At 39.2% G+C, this 22,295-nt stretch overlaps 2 pseudogenes; one reads left to right on the forward strand and one right to left on the reverse strand.

Annotated features, from left to right (window-relative positions):
* The first annotated feature begins 10,921 nt into the window (after positions 1-10,921).
* Positions 10,922-11,865, forward strand: LOC130862937 (olfactory receptor 2G3-like; annotated as a pseudogene).
* A 4,147-nt stretch (positions 11,866-16,012) lies between these two features.
* On the reverse strand, positions 16,013-16,929 carry LOC130863184 (putative olfactory receptor 2B8; annotated as a pseudogene).
* Positions 16,930-22,295: the final 5,366 nt, after the last annotated feature.

Consider the following 22,295-nt stretch of genomic DNA (forward strand, 5'->3'; position numbering starts at 1 on the left):
GTTAAACCAGCCCTGCATCTCTGGTATGAAGCCTACTTGATCATAATGGATAATTTTTCTAATGTGTTCTTGGATTCGGTTTGCCAGAATTTTGTTGAGGATTTTTGCGTCGATGTTCATGAGTGAGATTGGCCTGTAATTCTCTTTCTTGGTTGGGTCTTTGTGTGGTTTTGGTATCAGAGTTACTGTAGCTTCATAAAAGGAATTTGGCAATGACTCTTCTGTTTCTATATTGTGAAATACATTAAGGAGAATAGGTATTAGGTCTTCTTGGAAGTTCTGGTAGAATTCTGCATTGAAACCATCTGGTCCTGGACTTTTTTTGGAAGGGAGGTTTTTGATAACCGCTTCTAATTCTTCACGACTAATAGGTCTATTTAGGTTGTTCACCTGGTCCTGGTTTAACTTTGGTATATGGTATTTATCTAAAAAAGTGTCCATTTCTTTTACATTTTCAAGTTTTGTGGCATACAGGCTTTTGTAGTAAGATCTAATGATTCTCTGAATTTCCTCTGTGTCTGTGGTTATGTCTCCCTTTTCATTTCTGATCTTATTAATTTGCAAATTCTCTCTCTGCCGTTTGATTAGTTTGGATAGGGTTTTATCAATCTTGTTGATTTTCTCCAGGAACCAGCTTTTTGATTTATTGATTCTTTCAATTGTTTTCTGTGTTTCTATTTTGTTGATTTCAGCCCTCAGTTTGATTATTTCCAGTCTTCTACCCCTTCTAGGTGAGTCTGCTTCTTTTTTTTCTAGAGCTTTCAGGTGGGCTGTTAAGTCTCCAATGTGTGCTTTCTCTGTTTTCTTTAAGTGGGCAGTTAGTGCTATGAACTTTCCTCTCAGGACTGCTTTCATAGTGTCCCATAGGTTTGAATATGTTGTTTCTTTATATTCATTGTCTTCAATGAAGTGTTTAATTTCTTCATTTCTTCCTTAATCCAGGTATGGTTCAGTAGTTGACTATTCAGTTTCCATGAGTTTGTAGGCTTTCTGGCGGTAGCATTGTTGCTGAATTCTAGCTTTAATCCATGGTGATCTGATAAGACACAGGTGGTTATTAATATTTTTTTGTAACTGTGGATGTTTGCTTTGTTACCGAGTATGTGGTCGATTTTTGAGAAGGTTCCATGAGCTGCAGAGAAGAAGGTATATTCTTTCCTATTTGGGTGGGATATTCTATAGATGTCTGTTAAGTCCATTTGATTCATTACCTCCATTAATTCTCTTATTTCTCTGTTAGGTTTCTGTCTACGTGACCTGTCCATTGGTGAGAGTGGAGTATTAAAGTCTCCTACTATTAATGTGTGCGGTTTGATGGCTGCCTTGAGTTTTAGTAACGTTTCTTTTACATAAGTGGGTGCTTTTATATTAGTGGCATAGATATTCAGGATTGAGATTTCATCCTGATGAATTGTTCCTGTTAAGAGTAGAAAATGTCCCTCTCCATCTCTTCTGATTGATTTAAGTTTGAAGTCAACTTTGTTAGAAATTAGTGTGGCCACACCTGCTTGTTTCCTAGGTCCATTTACTTGATAAGCCTTATCCCAGCCCTTTACTCTGAGTAGGTGCCTGTCTTTGTGGTTGAGGTGTGTTTCTTGTAAACAGCAGAATGTTGGATCCTGTTTTCGTATCCAATCTCTTAGTCTGTGCCTTTTTATAGGTGAATTGTGTCCATTGACATTAAGTGATACTAATGACCAGTGGTTGTTAACTCCGGTCATTTTTTTTAGTAGTAGATTTTGTGTGTTTCCCTTCTTTGAGATGTGCTGGTAAAGGGTCTCTAGATGTCTGAGTTACTGTGGTCATTGTTGGACTCCTTGATTAATGATTTTCCTTCTATTACTTTCTGTAAGGCTGGATTTGTGGCTACGTATTGTTTAAATTTGTTTTTATCCTGGAAAATTTTGTTTTCTCCATTTATAGTGAAAGAGAGGTTGGCTGGGTATAGTAGTCTGGCCTTGCATCCATGGTCTCGTAGTTTCTGCAGTACATCTATCCAGGACCTTCTGGCTTTCATGGTTTCCATAGAGAAGTCAGGTGTAAGTCTGATAGGTTTACCTTTATAAGTAAGTTGGCCTTTTTCCTTTGCTGCTCTTAGTATTCTTTCTTTATTCTGTATGCTTTGTGTTTTGATTATTATATGGCGAGGGGATGTTTTTTTTTGATCCAGCCTATTCGGTGTTCTGTATGCTTCTTGAACCTTCATAGGTATATCTTTCTTTAGGTTGGGAAAGTTTTCTTCTATAATTTTATTAAATATATTTTCTGGACCGTTGAGCTGCGCTTCTTCTCCTTCTTCTATTCCTATTATTCTTAGGTTTGGTCTTTTTATTGTGTCCCATATTTCCTGAATGTTTTGTGATGAGAATTTGTTGGCCTTGCTGTTTTCTTTGATCAGCGTGTTTATTTTCTCTATGGTATCTTCAGAATCTGAGATTCTTTCTTCTATCTCTTGTATTCTGTTGGTTATGCTTGCTTCTGTAGTCTCTATTCGTTTACCTAGATTTTCCCTGTCCAGCTGGCCTTCTGTTTGTGTTTTCTTCTTTGCCTCCATTTCAGTTTTTAAGTCTTGAACTGTTTCCATTATCTGTTTGATTGTTTTTCCTTGGTTCCTAGGGTATCATTCACTGATTTACTCAGTTCTTCAAACTTTCTGTTATACTTCTCATCCATTTCTATAAGGGCATTTTTTACATGTTGTTTAAGGGCGTCAATCACTTTCATAAAGTCAATTTTATCTACTTCTTCATGATTAAGGTGTTCATGTCCTCCTGTTGTGAGGTCGCTGGGTTCTGTTGGTTTCATATAGTTTTTCAGATTGTTGGGTGAATTCTTGCATTGGCGCCTGCCCATCTCTTTCTCCGAATGCTCCCCTATGGATCTTCTTTTCCCAGATCAGGTCTCCTTGCCTACTGATGTACCTTCCCTTTGATGGCACCCTGCAGTGATAGCTCTCCTGGTGCTCCAGTGATGTCTCTCCTGGTACCAATATCAGATCTCCGTGCCCAAAGACGGCTCTCCTGGTACCCAGATTAGCTCTCCCACTGATGGCTCTCCTGGTGCCAAGATCAGATCTCTGTGCAGGTTGGGTAGTTCATAAACAAAGCTCCTACCTTGTTTGGTGCAGGCAGGCCAGTGAACCAAAGGAAGTCTCGCCTGCCTACTTGCCCTGAGGATTTGCTCCCAGCGCCAGACAGACTGAGCTGGATGGTGTTATGTGCCCAAAGAGGAAAGGGGGCAGAAGGAAGAAGGGTTCTGGATGCAAGCTGGGTGGGACAAGAAGAGAGAGGCAGTATGCAGGGTGTAGAGCCCCTGCAGGGAGCCCAGGGAGTATAGGGTGGGGGATGAGGAACTTCAGAGTTCCCTGTCCAGGGCTGCTTCCGCTGCCGCTGGTCACAAACTCACCCCCTGCTGCTGTCTCTCCTGGTGCCTTGATCAGATCTCCCTGCTCTTATTCTTAAAACGTTTCCCGAGGCGGGCTGGCAGAGGCAGCGATAAGCGGCGACAGTTTCCCACCAGCGGGAGGGCACACACCGTGCGGCCTGTGGTGGCACCCGGCAGGCTCACGGAGCAGCAAGCTCCGGTGGGTCCCACAGAGTTCCCAATGCGTGGCAGTTGAGAGTAGACCCATGGACACAGAAAGTAGCCATAAAAGCATTTATTAAAAGGGGAGAAAGGGGGGAGGGAGGGAGAGAGGGGGGGGAGAGAGAGAGAGGGAGAGAGAGAGAGAGAGAGGGAGAGAGAGAGAGAGAAAGAGAGGGAAAGAGAACCAGAGAGAGCGCGTGGCCACGCTAAAGAAACAGAAGGAGAGACAAGATGGCGCGGGCAGGTCAGAGGTCAGATGGCGTGGGCAGGTCAGAGTGGGCGTGGCTTGTCCCTTAAAGGGACATCAAAGCACAACATTCCCAGGTCTTCTTTATAATAAAAAGCAAGAGACAAGACACCACAGCCCAAAGGAACTGGGGCGGCGAACTCTCAAGACTGCTTCCTGCTGATTGTGGGCGTCGTCTTTTGGGGGGGGCGCGAGAGAAGACTGGGTGCTGGTTGCATCCTGGCATGGCTGGTTTCTTTGCCTTTGACTGGTGTCTGTGGCATGAAAATTGTCTGGTGTCCGATTAGAAGCCGGTGTTGTTTGGAGGAGCTGTGTCCAGGCAGATGGAACACGTGGGTCGTGTAGAGAAGGTCCTCGGGTCCTGATCCTGCCCCGGGAGGGAGCTCAGAGTCCCGGCCGGCGCCTAAAGCCGGAACTCTGGCCCCGGGTGGAAGTCCAGGGTGCATGAATCATTTGCCTTTGACTGGTGTTTGTGGCATGAAAATTGTCTGGTGTCCCTAAGGTATTGGCAGAACAAAAACAAAGTTAAATTAAGGAAAAAATAATTTTAGGACCAGGGAATTGAGGGGGTATCTGACCTGTTTAATATGGATTTTTTAATTTGGCTCCCTTTTGGTGAGGTCATCTCGCAAAACCTCAACCTGACGAAACCTCTCAGCTGTCAAACTGTCAGAGATTTTTGAGAAGGATAAGATTTTACTTGAGTTACTGATTAAAAAATGACAGAGAGCTTACTTGATTGGCACCCAGAGCTACTCTTTTTGGGTCCTCCGTGGTCGCTGAAGGTTGTATTTGACCTTTTCTGTTTAGCGCAGGCTCCAGAAGACCCTGTGGGCTAAGAAATCTGTAGAAAGACAGGCCTACCTTGACCTGAGCAGCTAGGCTGTCGATTCCAGCGATTTCGTCCACGTCTGGAGATCTTTACTTTAGACGAAAGGCAGGTTTGCCCAATGGTCAGCGCTCTGCAGTTGAAGCGAAATGCAGAAGGACGTTGTTCTTTGTCTGTCTGTCTTCTGTCTTCTTTGGAGGGAGCAGAGAGCTGCTGCTAGGAGCCAACCTGTCTCTTTTTGTTATTAAGTTTTTTTTTTTTAATAATTAAATATTTAAATATCACATTCCCTAGATCTCTGAGCAGTTGAGGGCAAAGAACTGTTTGTAATATAAGGTTAGTGGCAGAACCGACAATGGTAGAGAACAGCTTAAGAGACTTAAAGGTACATACCAGTTTAAAATATGGGACTCATGTTTTGTAGTCTGAAATGAGATGTAATAAACAATTATTATATATAGAAAGAGTGAACAGGAATTGGGCAATGTGGACGCCTCTAATGGGCCCTATTAAAGGCATTTGATCATTACTCAAAACATATTTAACCGAGTTAACACGAAGAGTTTAGTGAGAACCAGGTGAAGAGGCAGGGTAAAACCAGGAGAGTGTGATCACATGGCCTGGCTCCCAGCCAAGATGGCGACCACCATGAGGTTGGAACTGAAAAAAAACTGCACCATGCCACGGCTGGAATTGAAAAAGCCGGGAAGCCGGTTGCTATCCAGAGCCAAAATTGTGAAAACCCGCAGGACGAACACCCAGGACCGCGTGGAAAAGCGTCCTTTGTCCACGGGTGGGGTGCTATGGTCTAGCTGGATCCTGGCGACCCAGAAACCAGGAAGGCTGGGGGCGCCGCTCCGAGCGACGCTTAACCGTAACCGTCGAGAGAAGAGAAAAAAGGAAAGAAAGGAAATGGAAAGAAAAGATAAATACGCTGAGGACCCGGTCCCCAGTCGAATGCACTGCACGGGAAGTGTGCGGTGCTAACGTGGGCGGACCGGCCCCTGGGACCCGATCCAAACACGGCTCTGACAAAGGAAAGCAACCGCAGCAGAACGAAAGCAACCGTGGCAGAACGGGAGACACTCACCAAAAGAAGCGCCGATTGAAGCAAGTAGGGAAGCTGGCGAAGTGGAAAAGAACCTGGTTCGGGAGTCACGTGGCACCAATCTTATTCTTAAAACGTTTCCCGAGGCGGGCTGGCAGAGCCAGCGATAAGCGGCGACAGTTTCCCACCAGCGGGAGGGCACGCACCGTGCGGCCTGTGGTGGTACCCGGCAGGCTCACGGAGCAGCAAGCTCCGGTGGGTCCTGCAGAGTTCCCAATGTGCGGCGGTTGAGAGCAGACCCATGGACACAGAAAGTAGCCATAAAAGCATTTATTAAAAGGGGAGAAAGGGAAGGAGGGGGAGAGAGAGAGAGAGAGAGAGAGAGAGAGAGAGAGAGAGAAGGAAAGAGACAGAGAGAGAGGGAAAAGAGCCAGAGAGAGCGCGGCCACGCTGAAGAAACAGAAGGAGAGACAAGATGGCGCGGGCAGGTCAGAGGTCAGATGGCGTGGGCAGGTCAGAGTGGGCGTGGCTTGTCCCTTAAAGGGACATCAAAGCACAACACCTGCAGGTTGGGTAGTTTGTAAACAAAGCCCTTACCTTCTTGTTGCAGGCAGGCCAGTGAGACAAAGGAAGTCTCACCTGCCTACTTGCCCTGAGGATTTGCCCCCAGCGCCAGACAGACTGAGCTGGATGGTGTTATGGGCCCAAAGAGGAAAGAGGGCAGAAGGAAGAAGGGTTCTGGATGCAAGCTGGGTGGGACAAGAAGAGAGAGGCAGTATGCAGGGTGTAGAGCCCCTGCAGGGAGCCCAGGGAGTATAGGGTGGGGGATGAGGAACTTCAGAGTTCCCTGTCCAGGGCTGCTTCCGCCGCCGCTGGTCACAAACTCACCCGCTGGTCACAAACTCACCCGGCTGCTGTCTCTCCTGGTGCCTAGATCAGAACTCCGTGCAGGTTGGGTAGTTTGTAAACAAAGCCCTTACCTTGCTTGGTGCAGGCAGGCCAGTGAACCAAAGGAAGTCTCGCCTGCCTACTTGCCCTGAGGATTTGCCCCCAGCGCCAGACAGACTGAGCTGGATGGTGTTATGTGCCCAAAGAGGAAAGGGGGCAGAAGGAAGACGGGTTCTGGATGCAAACTAGGTGGGACAAGAAGAGGGAGGCAGTATGCGGGGTGTAGAGCCCCTGCAGGGAGCCCAGGGAGTATAGGGTGGGGGATGAGGAACTTCAGATTTCCCTGTCCAGGGCTGCTTCCGCCGCCGCTGGTCACAAACTCACCCGGCTGCTGTCTCTCCTGGTGCCTAGATCAGAACTCCATGCAGGTTGGGTAGTTTGTAAACAAAGCCCTTACCTTGCTTGGTGCAGGCAGGCCAGTGAACCAAAGGAAATCTCGCCTGCCTACTTGCCCTGAGGATTTGCCCCCAGTGCCAGACAGACTGAGCTGGATGGTATTATGTGCCCAAAGAGGAAAGGGGGCAGAAGGAAGAAGGGTTCTGGATGCAAGCTGGGTGGGACAAGAAGAGAGAGGCAGTATGCAGGGTGTAGAGCCCCTGCAGGGAGCCCAGGGAGTCCCCTCTCCATTTTTAAATGCAGGTTTCTGTGATGACGTCTCTCTACACTTGTCTTACTATCTGTTTTATATAAGTTCCTAAGATGTATTACTCAAGATCACTCAATGAAATGGTTGCAGGCAAATGATTTGGAACAAAGTAGGCTCAAGCAACTATAGTGCATGTGCTTTGCTTTATGTTTTTGAATGAAGTTCCAATGAACTTTGTGAATTTTTAAGAAGTTTATATGTGAGACCACAGAACCTTTTTATAAAATTAAAGAATATGGATAAAACTGTCAAAATAACTATTCTTGTTTCTCCTCAACAGAATCCACATATTAAAATTCATTCCTAGGACAATGGTTGCCATGTCATATATTCACCTTTATTCGAAGCTTTATGTTCTGATTATACAGAGACTACTAATCATGTCAATAAGGGATGATTCCATGAGAATTAGTTATCTAATCTTGAGACTTGCTCAGAGTAAGAAATCTATTCTCACTTTCTTCACAATCTAAGTCCAGCATGTGACCTGACAGCCTGGAAACATCTCATATTAAAGACTTACCTGTGAAGAAGCAGTGACTACAATACAGTATCCCAGAAGATTTTGTTCTTGGTCACTCTTGTGTCAGATGATAATTGCCCTTTTAGGAATATAGGGATCCCCAGATCCCAGTTTGGGCTGGCATCATTTCCTGCTGCAGTGATACACTTCAACATCCCCTGGCTCTGGCCAAAGCACTCACATCTGATATTTGGGCTTGGATTCAAAGATTCATTTTCAGAATCTTGTGTTTATGAAAAGCAACATCTTTTCAGCCTATGAATGTAATTGGAAGGATGAGGGGACAAAACTTTCAGAGGTGAGGAAATAATAACCACCTGTTCTTCATCTCCTCGTCTCACCATTATACAAACTGTAGCTAAGAAAGTAATGTTTTCATCAACTGCCAAGTCAGTCTTCTTTAAGTGGCTCGGCTAATTATTTATATGTATTTTGGAATTCTGAGCAGTTTAAAAATTTTTTAATAACATAGTAAATTAAATTTCACTATAAACTTAGACTTAAATAATTTATATTTTACAGTTACCTTAAGTTTGTAGAATATATGTTCAGAAATAGAAAAAGCAAAGATAGCATAACAAAGAAAGATAATTTCTCCATTTGACAGAATTTCCTTATGACTTAGATTCTTTAAAATATGAACTCCTTCATAACATGGCAATAGTGTTGGACATACATGTGCTGCTGAGGAGACAGTTTATGCCTCTCTGTTTTTTGTGTATACATGGCAACTATTCGTGTTTCCTTGATTATGAATCACTGTATTTTCTGAAAAATTATAGAGAACTAAAAGCATTGCTTTTATATTAAATACTTACATTTAAAACAGAAGTAAATTAAGATGTTCATGTCTTTTATTTCCTCAACAAGACTGAGTTACATCAATCCATTAAGAAATCATGGCTATATCAGTAAAGAAGCTTGAAAATACAATATATAGCAGCTACCTTTACAAAAACACTAACATTTCTGGAAAAACTTATTTTATAGCATTATAATGTTAAAATATGGTTTCAAAATTATTGTTTCACACAATTCCTAAGGACAGTCAAGTACCTTGAATGATCAATGTGAAGTGCATACAGTTAGGGAAAAATACTTAGCTTTTTCATTAAATATGAATAATAACAGATAAATGAATATAAACATCGATGTTAAATTTGAATTAGATAATTTAAGAAACATACTATTTTATCACACCCTTTATCTGATTAATTTTTAAACAACATTTCTTAGTTAAGAGAGGAAAAATGGGAGAGTAGCAATTTTATAAGATGGTTAAGACAGCAACTTACTAAAAGTGTGTTAACATCTATTCTATTGTTTAAATATATTTGTTTGTTTTAGATATTTAAAAGAAGCATTTCTGCACATTTAGCATTTCCTTCCCCCTGCTCTTTGAAATAGACACATGTGTAAATTTGCATGGTTATAAACAAAGCCCCTCAGGATTTCAAAAAGGATGCCCAGGAAATTGACCCTTACAGGTAGGTAGAAGTTGATAAGCATGACTAAAGTAATCTTAGGAGACACTGAATGAATAAAGGAATTAAAACTTGATTAAGTGAGAAGTAACATTGTTATATTAGGTATCATTCTGAAAAGAGAAAGGAGGGTGAAATTGTGCAGAACTTGATTAAATGATAGTATGGGAAACTGGCATTTTTATAAATACTAATTTTACTTTAAGTAATATCCTATTTTACATTATTTTTATGAAATATGATAATGAAGCATTACAGTCAAAAGATAAGTGGTCACCTATAAGGCTTCCTATCTAATATATTCATATAAAGTCTTTGATAAAACTAAATGAAATGGGGAAATAAGGGGTTTCTCTTAATATACAATATACACGTGTATGAAAATGACATTATGTAGCACAGTACTGTGTACAATGTATGTACACAAAGAAAAGTTTTGGAAATCTAAATAAAGCAATAAATCAATTGAGCTTATATTCTCTATTGTTTTATACTATGAAGTTACAATAACAAGGAAAATAGGTTATAAAACACAAGTTCAAAGGTGGCTAATTAAGTCTTAGTTACCGTAACATAAAAATAAAACTCACAAGTGTAAAATTATTTTTCAAGGCTCTAAAATTATTCAAAACTAACAAGAGCATTCTATATTGACTGCTAAACTACTCAAGACTGCCTGCTTTCATATTATAAGAAAAATACTGGCAGACAACTAACCCATGCATTATGTCTAACAAACCATTAAATCACTATGGTTGTATAATTTTTTCTCAGCATTTTACAAATACCCATTTCAGGAAGAGATGTGCAGTATCATTTCCTTTTACTTTTTCTTTCCAAATGCTTCTTTGTTACTTTTCCTACTGTCACAGTGGGATACCTACCAAAAACCTGTTTATATATTTGACAGCTCTCTTTCTACCTTTCATGGGTAATTTTATAAGTGCTTTTGAAGAAAAGAGGGTAAATTTCTTAAAAGAATAAATGAGACAATTCGGAAAAACTGAGCAATCGATTGTTGAGTAATTTTCACAAGGTCTGTTTTTTTAGCTCTGAACTTTTTAAAGCATTTTCCTTTTATTTTTGAGATTGATAATTATGTCATTTCTCCCTTCGTTTTTCTTCCTCCAAACCCTCTCCTTGCTCTCTTTCAAACTTATGGCCTTTTCCAATAATTTTTACATGCACACATGCATTTAGGAATATCTATATATGCATATGTCCCGTTCAAACTGTAAGATGTTACTTGTATGTGTTTTCAGGACTGACCACTTGGGATTGGTTAATGAATTGGTGCACTTTTCCCTGGGTAAGACTCTTTCTCCTATTCTTATCCCTTACTTGTTTGTAGTTCTTTGTGTAGCTCTGTGCCTTTAACAGTTCTCATTCTCAGTAAACTCTTTATTCTTTGACTTTCCATTGAAACATGAATCTCAATCTCTCTCTCTCTCTTTCTCTCCCTCATTTTCCTACCTGTCTCCTATATAGAACATATCCTATCTTCCGTCTTTAGGATCCATGTTCTTCTAGCGGATTTCTGATCCCTTTCCATTTCCGTTTTATCTAACCTGCGCTTCTGTGTTTGCCGCCCTCCTTTGTATAGGTAGAGTGATGACAGTTAACGAGAGCTCAGGTGGCAATTTCATCCTGGTGGGCTTCTCTGATCAGCCACAACTTGGAAAGATCCTCTTTGTGGTGGTGCTAATCTCTTACCTCCTGACACTGGTAGGCAACACAGCCATCATCCTTGTCTCCTGTTTGGATTCCGTGCTCCAAACACCCATGTACTACTTTCTTACCAACCTCTCTTTTGTTGATATCTGCTTTTCCACCAGCATTGTTCCTCAGCTGCTGTGGAACCTCCATGGTCCAGCCAAGACAATTACTCCCACAGGTTGTGCTATTCAACTCTATGTGTCTCTGGCTCCGGGGTCCACTGAGTGTGTCCTCCTCGCAGTTATGGCATTTGATCGCTATGCTGCTGTTTGCCGGCCACTCCATTATGCCACAGTTATGCACCCACGGCTCTGCCAGGCTCTTGCAGGAATAGCATGGCTGAGTGGAGTGGGCAACACGCTGATTCAGGGCACCATCACCCTCCACCTGCCTCGCTGTGGGAACCACAGGATTTATCACTTCATCTGTGAAGTTCCTGCCATGATCAAGCTGGCCTGTGTAGCAACGAAGTGCAGCTATTCATGGCTTCCTTGGTGCTACTCCTCCTTCCCCTGGCACTCATCTTGGTATCATATGGGTACATTGCCCAAGTACTGATGAGGTTAAAGTCAGCTCTAACCTGGGGTAAAGCTCTTGGAACCTGTGGATCGCACCTGCTGGTAGTAGTGCTATTTTATGGCACAATCACTGCTGTCTATATCCAGCCTAATAGTTCGTATGCACATAGTCAGGGGAAATTCATCACCCTTTTGTACACTGTGGTTATTCCTACTCTAAACCCCCTCATTTACACTTTAAGAAACAAAGATGTGAAGGGAGCTTTGAAAAGGCTAGTGAGAAAAGATAACAGCCCCAGAGAGAAAATTCTTGCGAAGTAGAGATATGGATCTGTTTTCAGTGATATGGAGGTGCTTATCCAGAGGCAATACCCAGGATCACCCTGACACAGATTATCCATAACCAAACTCACAGGCCTCTCTGGAGAGCTACCAGCAATAAAACCGCTCCCCTAATTATTGTACCCAGAGATGTCCTATGCTGATAATCACATTATCTAATAAACTGAAAACAGTTGCTGTTGTCAAGACTCCTGCAATCAATTTTCTCTTTTTATAGTCACTTTTTAAATTAAGAATTCTGGCTCTATATTATTAAAGATTTCTATTGATTGATCTCTTTTGTCTAAAGTGTGTTTAATGCTAGCTAAAAGTCTTTGAGGCATTCTTTAGTAGTGTGTTCATGCAAACCCTGTGAGACATAGTTTCTATATCCTTGGACCAAGGTCTCCTGGTAATGCCCTAGTCTAAGCCATACACCCGTGTTTTTGTTTTCCCTCAATGGTCTGCTCCAGTGGGTCTCCTAGTGGAGGTTTTTTCATCCTGTGTTTTTGCTAAATGAGATTTTCACAAAAAAATTAATTTTACATATCAAGTTATGTACATTAGATGATAATTTCTGAACTGTGATTATTGTATTCAGAATATTAGGTGATTTTATTAAATAACATGATCTTAGAAATCCAGTCCCTTCCAGGCAAAACAAGACAAGAAATTTGTAGAACTAAAAAATGATTATGAATTCCTCGGTTCTCAGATTCAGCCTTCTCTAGTTAGTTTGTAAAATTCTTTAAATGTTTAAATAATGTAAAATGCATGTTCTTTTGGTTTTCTTTAACTAGTCTAAGCAGAGGTAAAAGAACTTATAAAATTTCAAATTGGACAAAATAAGAAGAAAATGTATTTCTTAAAGCCATTAAATCTAAATTTAAAAGTCACCCCAATTATCTTTAATTTGTCTTATTAACTCTCAAATATCAAATTAAACAACCCATTAACAACATTAAAAATTAAGCTTGATTACTGAAATTGATTGAAGTAATTTTTTGTGGAACTGTCCTGTTTAAAGTTAGATTGTTAACTTGTGGGTATTTTTATTACATTTACAATAGAGTTTACCCACTGTTCACTGCTTCTGTCTGATTCCAAGAAGCCAGACATTGCTACACAGCCAACATTATTAAGTAAAATCAAAGGGAAGGTAATGGACCAAGATCTCAATAGATAAACAGTTTTCAAATAAAATTACAACACCTTGATTTCTGATTTAAAATTACTATAAAGATGTAGGAATCGAGCCAGTGTGAAGTATTCAGCATTCAGAAAGCATGATAGATCAGCAGACCAAAATGGAGGGCTCAGTCACAAATACTTGACATTTTCAGTGGCTTTGCTTATGACTTTCTCTAGTTTTTGATAAAACAATTTAAAATATTTATCATACTTTATTAATGCATGTGTCTTTGTGCACAAAGCATACAGATACCAAAGAATTAAGAGAACTATTGGATTCCCTAGAGCTGGAATTGTCTGTCGGAGTCCACAATATACAGTGAATGTACAGATGACAGACCAACAGGCAGATCCTCTGGAAGTGTATACGTCCATGTCCACATGGAGCAACCCGATTTTAGAAAAATCACTGTCATATCTGTAAAAACCTTGTGAAGCCATGACTTTTCCCTTCAAAATGGAATTCCTTCCCAAAACACTTCAGCAGTGTGACTTCTGCATAGACAAGAGAGTAACCTTGCTCCATCCCCCACCTACCACACACAAACCAGGAGGCCTTAGGGTGATATCATTCATTCTTTGTTCTAATAGTCAAATTTACATAGAGACAATCTCACAAAATTGCCTGTTGACAGACTACATAAAAATTTCTGTAGAAGACAGGTACTTGGTGGGTGGAATTTTCTTCCTTTCTTTCTTTATATTTGCCATTGGGAGTCATTTTACTTCTATGTTCCTTTAGGTGTGATTCCATAATCCAATTTTAAAAAGTGGTTGGATACTCTCATAACATTTGCGCTGCTGTTGTGCCACTATAGTTTGCAGGTGGATGCTAGATCCTGTTGATGGGTGTGGATGGGTGGATGGTGATAGTGGATCACTCGTTTGCCATCAATTGTACTATTCTCTGCGAGAGTATGTTCACATAAGTAGTAATGTCAGTTCATAGACACTACAAATGATCCACAAAAAGAGTTATTTGGGAATAGCTTAAAGAGTAATAAAAAAGAGGGCGTAAGTGGGGTAAAAAGCAAGAAAACTCTTATGTAGCAAATACTGCATTTAAATCTACAGAAAATGTTCTCATTGCCACAGCTATAAATAGCCAACAAATCTATGAACAAAATATCTCACAAAGGAATAGCAAAAAGTTACTTTGCATCCTGTTTTGTGAGATTATTCTCTTTTTAGAGTCTGGTAGCAAGGTAAACTGTGCCTTTGTCAGCTAGAGACCTAGAAGTAGCTCTCCATTGAGGCCAGCGGCCTGATTTTTACTAATGAAGAGAACTGAGAAGACATCTGCAGCCTTGTAGGAGGAGCTGGTATGCTTGCTGCTCTTAAACTGACAAAGCTATAATCAATCAGCATAGTCATCAACACCATGAGAGATCTGAGAAAAATAAATAACATTAAAAAACATATTAAACGCTTATCCAATATAATCAAGTTGGCTTCATCCCAGTGATGCAAACATGATTCAGCATGCAGAAATCAATAGACATAATCCACCACATAAACAGACTAAAAGACAAAAACCATGTAATCATCTCATTGGATGCTGAAAAGGCCTTTGACAAAATCCAACATCCTTTCTTGGTAAAAGTCCTAGAGAGCTTAGGGATACAAGGGATATGCTTCAATACAATAAAGACAATTTATAGTAAACCCATAGCCAACATCAACCTAAATGGAGAGAAACTCAAAACATTTCCTATGAAACAAGACAAGATTGTCTACTATTTCCATACCTATCCAATATAGGACTTAAATTCTTACCTAGAACAATAAAACAACTGAAGAAAATCAAGGGACTACAAATAGGAAAGGCTGACAGACAGAAAGACTATGACAACATGCACAAGACCTTCAAAGGTTCAAACTAGAAAAAAATTCAGCACTGAGAAGAGGAGTATGGCAGGCTTCATGCTTAGGAGAAGTTACTTAACACAAGACAAACTCCATGCTGTTGGTGTGTGTGTGTGTGTGTGTGTGTATGTGTACTTTTTGTTTTGTTTTGTTTTTGTCTTACTGACTTTTTCCATTAGATTTTCATTCTTTTTGTTTTTTGTTGCTTCTCTTTTCTTTTTCTTTTTGAGAGGAAAAAAATCCATGAAGTTGGGTGGGTAGGGAGTTAGAGATGATAAAGGAGTTGGGGGAAGGCAAAGAATATGGTCAAAATATATTATATGAAAAATAATAACAATTTTCAGTTCATCATAAAATAAATGAAATCCTTTCTTCAAAAATTGGAAACAAGATAATGACTTAAGTTAATAAAAAAAAACCACAATATTATTGAATAACAAATAGTGTAATGGTAATTCCATAGCATGATAGATAATTTCTGTATACTATCAAAAACTGGAAGCAAAAAATCTGTTATGCTCTGTTCCTTACATGCAGAGAAATCACAATGGAAACAAATCTATTACACAATGCAATATGAGATAAAAAATACATTGTGAGGAAGACTGAGGAAAGTAACACAGTCAGAAGGATTTTATGGGGCCCTCTTCTCATTACTGTCCTCCACAGCAGTGCAGATCATTACCACAGCCACTCATTTATCAGGAAGGTAACTCAAAATACTGATTAAAGGAAGATTAGATATAAAACTTTATCTTTATCTTTATAACATGCAAAATATTGAAGGTAGGAAATTATATTTCATTTTGTTTGTGTATGGCACAAAATGACTAAATTTCATGTAGATGTGTTTTTACACTTTTAAAAAGTTGCTACCCCTATTCATTTTCCACACAACATTTCTAATAAAATTTAATATTTACTTAATCATTTTTTGTTTTGTTGAACTAATTGACTATTTCATATAAACAATAACAAGTAGTCACAATCAGGATAGTTTTTCTGATTAGAAGAATAATGGCTGTTAGCAAGTCTGCTCCGGAACCAAGGACTGGATTTCAATAGGACCTGTTTTCACCTAAGCTAAATTCTATCCTTGCTCTTGTTCTCTTCCAAGTATCTTCTTCACTGCTGCCTTGACATCCTTGTTCCTCAAGGTATAGATAAGAGGGTTAAGCATTGGGGTCATGAGTCCATAGAAGAGTGCCAAAAGCTTGCCCTTCAGTTTTGCTAAGCTGCTGTTAGGTGCCATGTATGCATATCCACTGATGGCAGAGCCATAGAACATTACGACCACCAAAAGATGGGACCCACAAGTGTGAAAAGCCTTCTTCCGACCTTCAGAAGACTGTATCCTTATGACTGCTCTGACAATATTGACATAAGAGAAAAGAATTAACCCAAGTGGGATAACTTTTATGACAACCACAGCAGCATACATCTCTATCTCATTGACCCAGGTGTCAACGCATAACTGAAGCATGGCAGGTACCTCACAGAAGAAATTCTCTATCTGGTATTTCCCACAACGAGGCAACAAAGAAGTCAGGACTGTCTGCACCAAGGAGTAGCTGAAACCAGTTACCCAGGCTACTGCTGCCAACAGCTGAGAGTGCATGACAACTGTGTGACGCCGAGGCTGGCAGATGTCCACATAGCGATCACAAGCCATGATGGAGAGAAGGCCGAGGAAGATGAACAGCTGTGCTATGCATCCCTCATAGCTGATGCTTCTCTTATGGCTCTGTACATTTATCAGCATCTGGGGGACAGTAGAAGTAGTATAGCAGAGATCTAAAAAGGAAAGGTTGGCCAGGAAGAAACACATGGGGTATGGAGTTTAGGATCAAGGCGAGACAAAATGATAATAGCTGAATTACCAAAGAGGGTCAATATATAGAAGATGGAGACGACGACAAGGAGAGCCATCTCCAGTCGGGGCCATTCAGAAAAGCCTACCAGAACAAAGCCGCTGGTGTGATGAGGGGTGCTATTGAGCCTTCTCATTGCTGGAATTCCATACTGAAAAATATCAATAATAGAGCTTTGCCGTCCTGGTTATCCTTAATGTTTCATGTAGTAAAGAGACTGGATAGGGGATGCTGAAACAAAACCATGAATAACTTCATTTTATTTCTGCAATAAGAAAAATAGTATTAACAGCTGTGCATGTATAGTCTGTCATCCGTTCTTATACCCACATTTTTACAAGTAAAGAGTTTTAGAAAGTCAAATTAGAACCACACTGGTAACCCCAACACTTGAAAGGCTGAAGCAAGAGGATTTATGTGAAAGAAAGGCCAGCACGGATTGCAGAGTGAGGCTCTGTGTCTCTCCATTGCTCCCGCAAGCTACCCAAATACCAAACAAAAATAAAGAAATAAAAGGCAAATATAATAAAGATGTATTATATGATACTTGTTATCAGGTGTTGTATCTATTAACACAGAAGAAAGTGAAAACCTCACTGAAGCTTCATTAAGTTTGTAATTTACTCAAAATATTTTTGAACATAATTTTTCTCAATTGAACTTGCCTTCCTGTAGGTTCTTTTATTTATTTTTTAAAAGAGAACAAACTATCCTTTTTTTTTTTCATTTCACGTACCAATACCCCCTTCCTCCCCTCCTCCCATTCCCTCCACCTTTCCCCCAACCCCATTCATGCCTCAGAGAGAGTAAGGCACATTCCTGCAGGTTCTTAATACTTTTGTATAATAGAAGTTTGAAATTGCTACCCATGAAAAGCAGTCAGTTGGTGGTGACAAATATACTTCTTTTTCTTTTCTTTTCTGTTTTTTTTTGTAGAATCTTCTTTCTGCTTAATATAATTAAGACAACAAGGATAAAACCTCTAAAATGCAGTATAATGTGCATGTAAAATTAATATACAAAGATGTTTAGCCACAGAATAATGAGGAGTTAACATCACTGAGACTGATGGTATAAAATGTGTCCTTTTTTGTTTATGTAAAGAAACATACACACAGCGGGGCAGTGGTGGCACATGCCTTTAATCCCAGCACTTCCCTTGGAAGGCAAAGGCAGGCAGATCTCCATGAGTTCAAGGCCATTCTGTTCTACAAGAGCAAATTCCAGAACAGGCTCCAAAGCTACCAAGAAACCTGTCTCAAAAACAAACAAACAAAAAACAAAAAAAGGAAAAAGAAACATACACACACACATACACCAACAGTCAAATAACACAAACTATAAAAGTCAGTTTCCAGAGATGATCTCATTTTTTTCCAATTTAGTCATACTTCCTACATGAGGAAAATTCTCACATGATTTCTTAAAATTTTGCATTATATTCATGTAATCTTCCTGAAGCTAGAATGATTGTTTATATATTCATCTTTATGCAGCAGAATGGGAAAAGTTGTGACGAATATTTTTAAAAATTATCTGGTACTTGTTTGTGTTGTGACAGCCACCAAAAATATGACTATGTACATATGCAAATTGATTGCATTGTATGTTTCATGCTCCTTTGTGTAAAATAAACACTTGGTTTAAATGAGAACAAATTACTCAAATTACACAGTTGAAGTACAAGGTTATATAAATGTAATATTGTTGTTAAGATACCAAACATTATCACGACTCTTGGTAAAAAGGTTTTGTAACCACTTTAGAGATAATGTTTAATGTAATTTAAGAATAGTTTTAATCCCAAAATAAAGATATGTATAATTCTATTCCTTCACTTACTATAGAATTTTTGACAGTTTTATATGAATTTGTTTTTATCACCATCTTATTTTTGACAAAGTTGTACATGCTGTCTATAAATAATTTGAGAAATTTGAGAAATATGACTAAATATAGTGACTTATTCATGTGATAATAAATCCTAATAATTATTGTTGAAAACACTTTACCTCAGCTCTGTTAGCATTTTTCAATAATAGAAGGCATCTTTTTACCTATAGTCACCCCTTTGTATGATAGATTTCTTGTTCTTATCTCTCTTGTTTCACTGAAATGTCTTATTCTTTGCTAATTATCTATGCAATTCCTTCTGTACCTCTCCAGCATCCCAGTAACTTTTGTTCAGCTCTGGTTCTGCCACATCTTACATGCTGTTTGTCCAGCCAACAAAAGTAGTTATCTCGGAATAACTCATTATATGAAGCAGACAAGATATAAAAGGTGAAATATTTTCTCACTTTTTTGAGATATATTTAATTGAAATCATGAAAAAAACACAAAAATAAAAAATGTGTTCTTTGCCTATCATAGAATTAACAATTTTATTTTACAATTGTATTACTTTTTTCCATATTTCTTTTTTTTATTATTTATTTATTTATTTATTTTTGGATTTTCGAGACAGGGTTTCTCCGTAGCTTTTTGGTTCCTGTCCTGGAACTAGCTCTTGTAGACCAGGCTGGCCTCGAACTCACAGAGATTCGCCTGCCTCTGCCTCCCGAGTGCTGGGATTAAAGGCGTGCGCCACCATCACCCGGCTTTCCATGTTTCATTTAGTGATTGTGCTTTGTTTTCTACTAACCAATTACAATAGATGTGGCTAAATATAGTTCCCCTCCAAAGAACATTGTAGTTCCTCTTACTGATATTTGTCATACTTGACATTATGGTTTCAATTATTTCCTGTCAGAGCCCTCAATGAAGACATCAGGAGCTGTTGTTTGGATCAGAGAAAACATCCATGCCTTTCATCTCAGTCACTTTATAGCCCTCATAGTGGAATTACTGGCTAGGAAAGATATCATAGAAATTCAGTGATTGGATGTAAGAGAGTAGATATGGAACAAAAAAAATTTCATGACATGAAAAATTTCAGGTTGATTACTATCCCACAATGGCAAAGAATGTTTTGGTCACCAGTTTCCTTGTGGTTCATGAATTTCATAATGGATATAAGCAGAACTATTTGATAAATTGAGGAGATAAACATCCTAAGTATAATTTGAGTTACCAGATCATAGTAATAAACAGATTGTTCTTTTGCATGTACCAATAAGCATTCCTTTTGGATTTAACTGAGATAAACATGAGAATTAATATTTTACGAAAAGAAAGGTGTAAGACTTTTAGCCTTCATGGATGGTCTTTGGACAATAGAGAACATCTGGAAATGGTATTTAAAGTGTAACAAACCACAAAATTGGATTTCACTCATGGTGGCATTTCATCTTGAACAGCATGACTTCTACATTTTTAAAGTATATGATTCATTACTAATTTTAAGGAAAACACAGCTAAAAGAAATTTTTAAAATTTCTAAATGAAATGGTGTTTCCTGAGAAAATTTTCCAAATAGCCTTTATTATTCTGAGAAAGTTTATAAGACAGAGTAGATATGTTTAGAGGTTTACTTAGAAAATAATATTTATAGCTATTTTAAACAAATAGTTGACAACAATTATTCAAAAAATGTTCTCATGCTTACATTCATAAAAAAATGTAGCCTTTCAGTTTTAAGCAGAAAAGGAGTTTATGTGTAGGGTGCATGATCAGATTGCCATGGGTAGAAGGCTCCTAATAACCTGTCTTTTCATTGTTTTTCTTTTTGCAAGCTAACTAGAGTGATAATAAACTCATTGAGCATTTGCAAGGTTCATTGTGAGTAAGCAGTGCAAATAAAAAATGTAGACTCCCTAATCCTCAGTGGCCATTCTTTGCAGATTATAGCTAATACATATAGAATTATGACTATGTGGTAAAGAGGAATCCAGATTCTTGATTATTTAAATCATTTCTCAAACCTATAAGTTGGTTTCTTATGAAATCTCCTTTGGTTTTGAGGACAATGTCAGTTCATGCTTTAGCATAACTACCTGGCACAGCTTCTCCTGCCATTCACTTGGCTATCCTGATGGATGAAACTAGTAATCCAATCTCAATATCACCCATGATGGTCAAGTTTAAGATGACTAGCCGGGTGGTGGTGGTGCACGCCTTTAATCCCAGCACTCGGGAGGCAGAGGCAGGCAGATCTCTGTGAGTTCAAGTCCAGCCTGGTCTACAAGAGCTAGTTACAGGACAGGAACCAAAAGCTACAGAGAAACCCTGTCTCGAAAATCAAAAAAAAAAAAAAGATGACTTTGGTTTAATTTATTGTAAATTAATTTTTTTATTGACTGTAGTAATTTTAATTCCCAATCCCTGTTGTGCCTCTCTCCTGCATTGCTTATAGCCTCTAACTGTGAAACAAATGTTTTTACTATCATTACAGTTCACAAAGCAATACTTTGAAAAATATAAGAAATAAAAGTAAAGTTACCGTTTTTAGAATACTGACTGCTCATCCTAATGGAAGATGTGTCTCGGGTTTCTGGGTACCTCACTTCTTAGGCTGGCTTCACCTTTCGCTTCTGTAGTTCCTTGCAGCTCTGAACCTTCGGTGTATCTAACCCTCACCACAAATCTGACTCTGCTTATTTTGTAAGTCACATTTGCCTATAATCTTCCTTTTAACCCTTGTAGACTAGTGACATTAGAACCAAATGTGCTAGAAATTCTGACCTTAGGGAGTCAGTCCCTCTGTTGCAATTAAGCAGAATTTAAGTAAATGAGAATTTTGGCCATGGGGAAAAATACAAGAAATAGCAGCATAAATTATTACAAAGCTATTAAATTCTATGTGATTCTTCTACTGGTCTTATCTCACTTTTTAAAAAATTATCTATTTCTTTTGTGTAATACACACTGAAGACACTTTATATTTAAAGTTACATTCAATTTTGAAGATGCCCCCTAGCTGCTGGACTGACCCTCAGTTCTCCTTGAGACTCTTTCCAGTAAGGATGCTCTGAGATACTAATGAACTGTGCCTTACAGTTGCCTGCTTTTGAAATTAGGTTAATAAGCAGCATGTAATTAATATTATTTGTGACTGGTTTCTGTTGTCTAACATTTATGCTTTTCACATATCATTCCACCTATGAAAAGAAGATGTACAACAGCAATTATACTTTTGGTTATATTTAGGGGCACATGATGTGGAAAGAACTTTCTCGTATATATGTTTCAATGAACAAATGAATAATTTTTATTTTTTGCTAAATCTAGGAATGTAATTTCTTTTTTCCATATTTACAAGTAATTTTTTCTTTTTATTATTATTTCATTAAAAATTTCTACCTTCTCCCCTCCTCCCATTTCCCTCCCGCTCCCCCCATTCCTCTTCCCCTCCCTCTCCAGTCCAAAGAGCAGTCAGGGTTCCCTGCCCTGTGGGAAGTCCAAGGTCCTCCCCGCTCCATCCAGGACTAGGAAGGTGAGCATCCAAACAGACTAGGCTCCCACAAAGTCATTACATGCAGTAGGATCAAAACCCAGTGCCATTGTCCTTGGCTTCTCAGTCAGTCCTCCTTGTCAGCCACCTCAGGGAGTCTGGTTTGATCA

The sequence above is a fragment of the Chionomys nivalis genome, chromosome 20 (assembly GCF_950005125.1).
Source record: "Chionomys nivalis chromosome 20, mChiNiv1.1, whole genome shotgun sequence".
In the NCBI taxonomy this organism is placed as follows: domain Eukaryota; kingdom Metazoa; phylum Chordata; class Mammalia; order Rodentia; family Cricetidae; genus Chionomys; species Chionomys nivalis.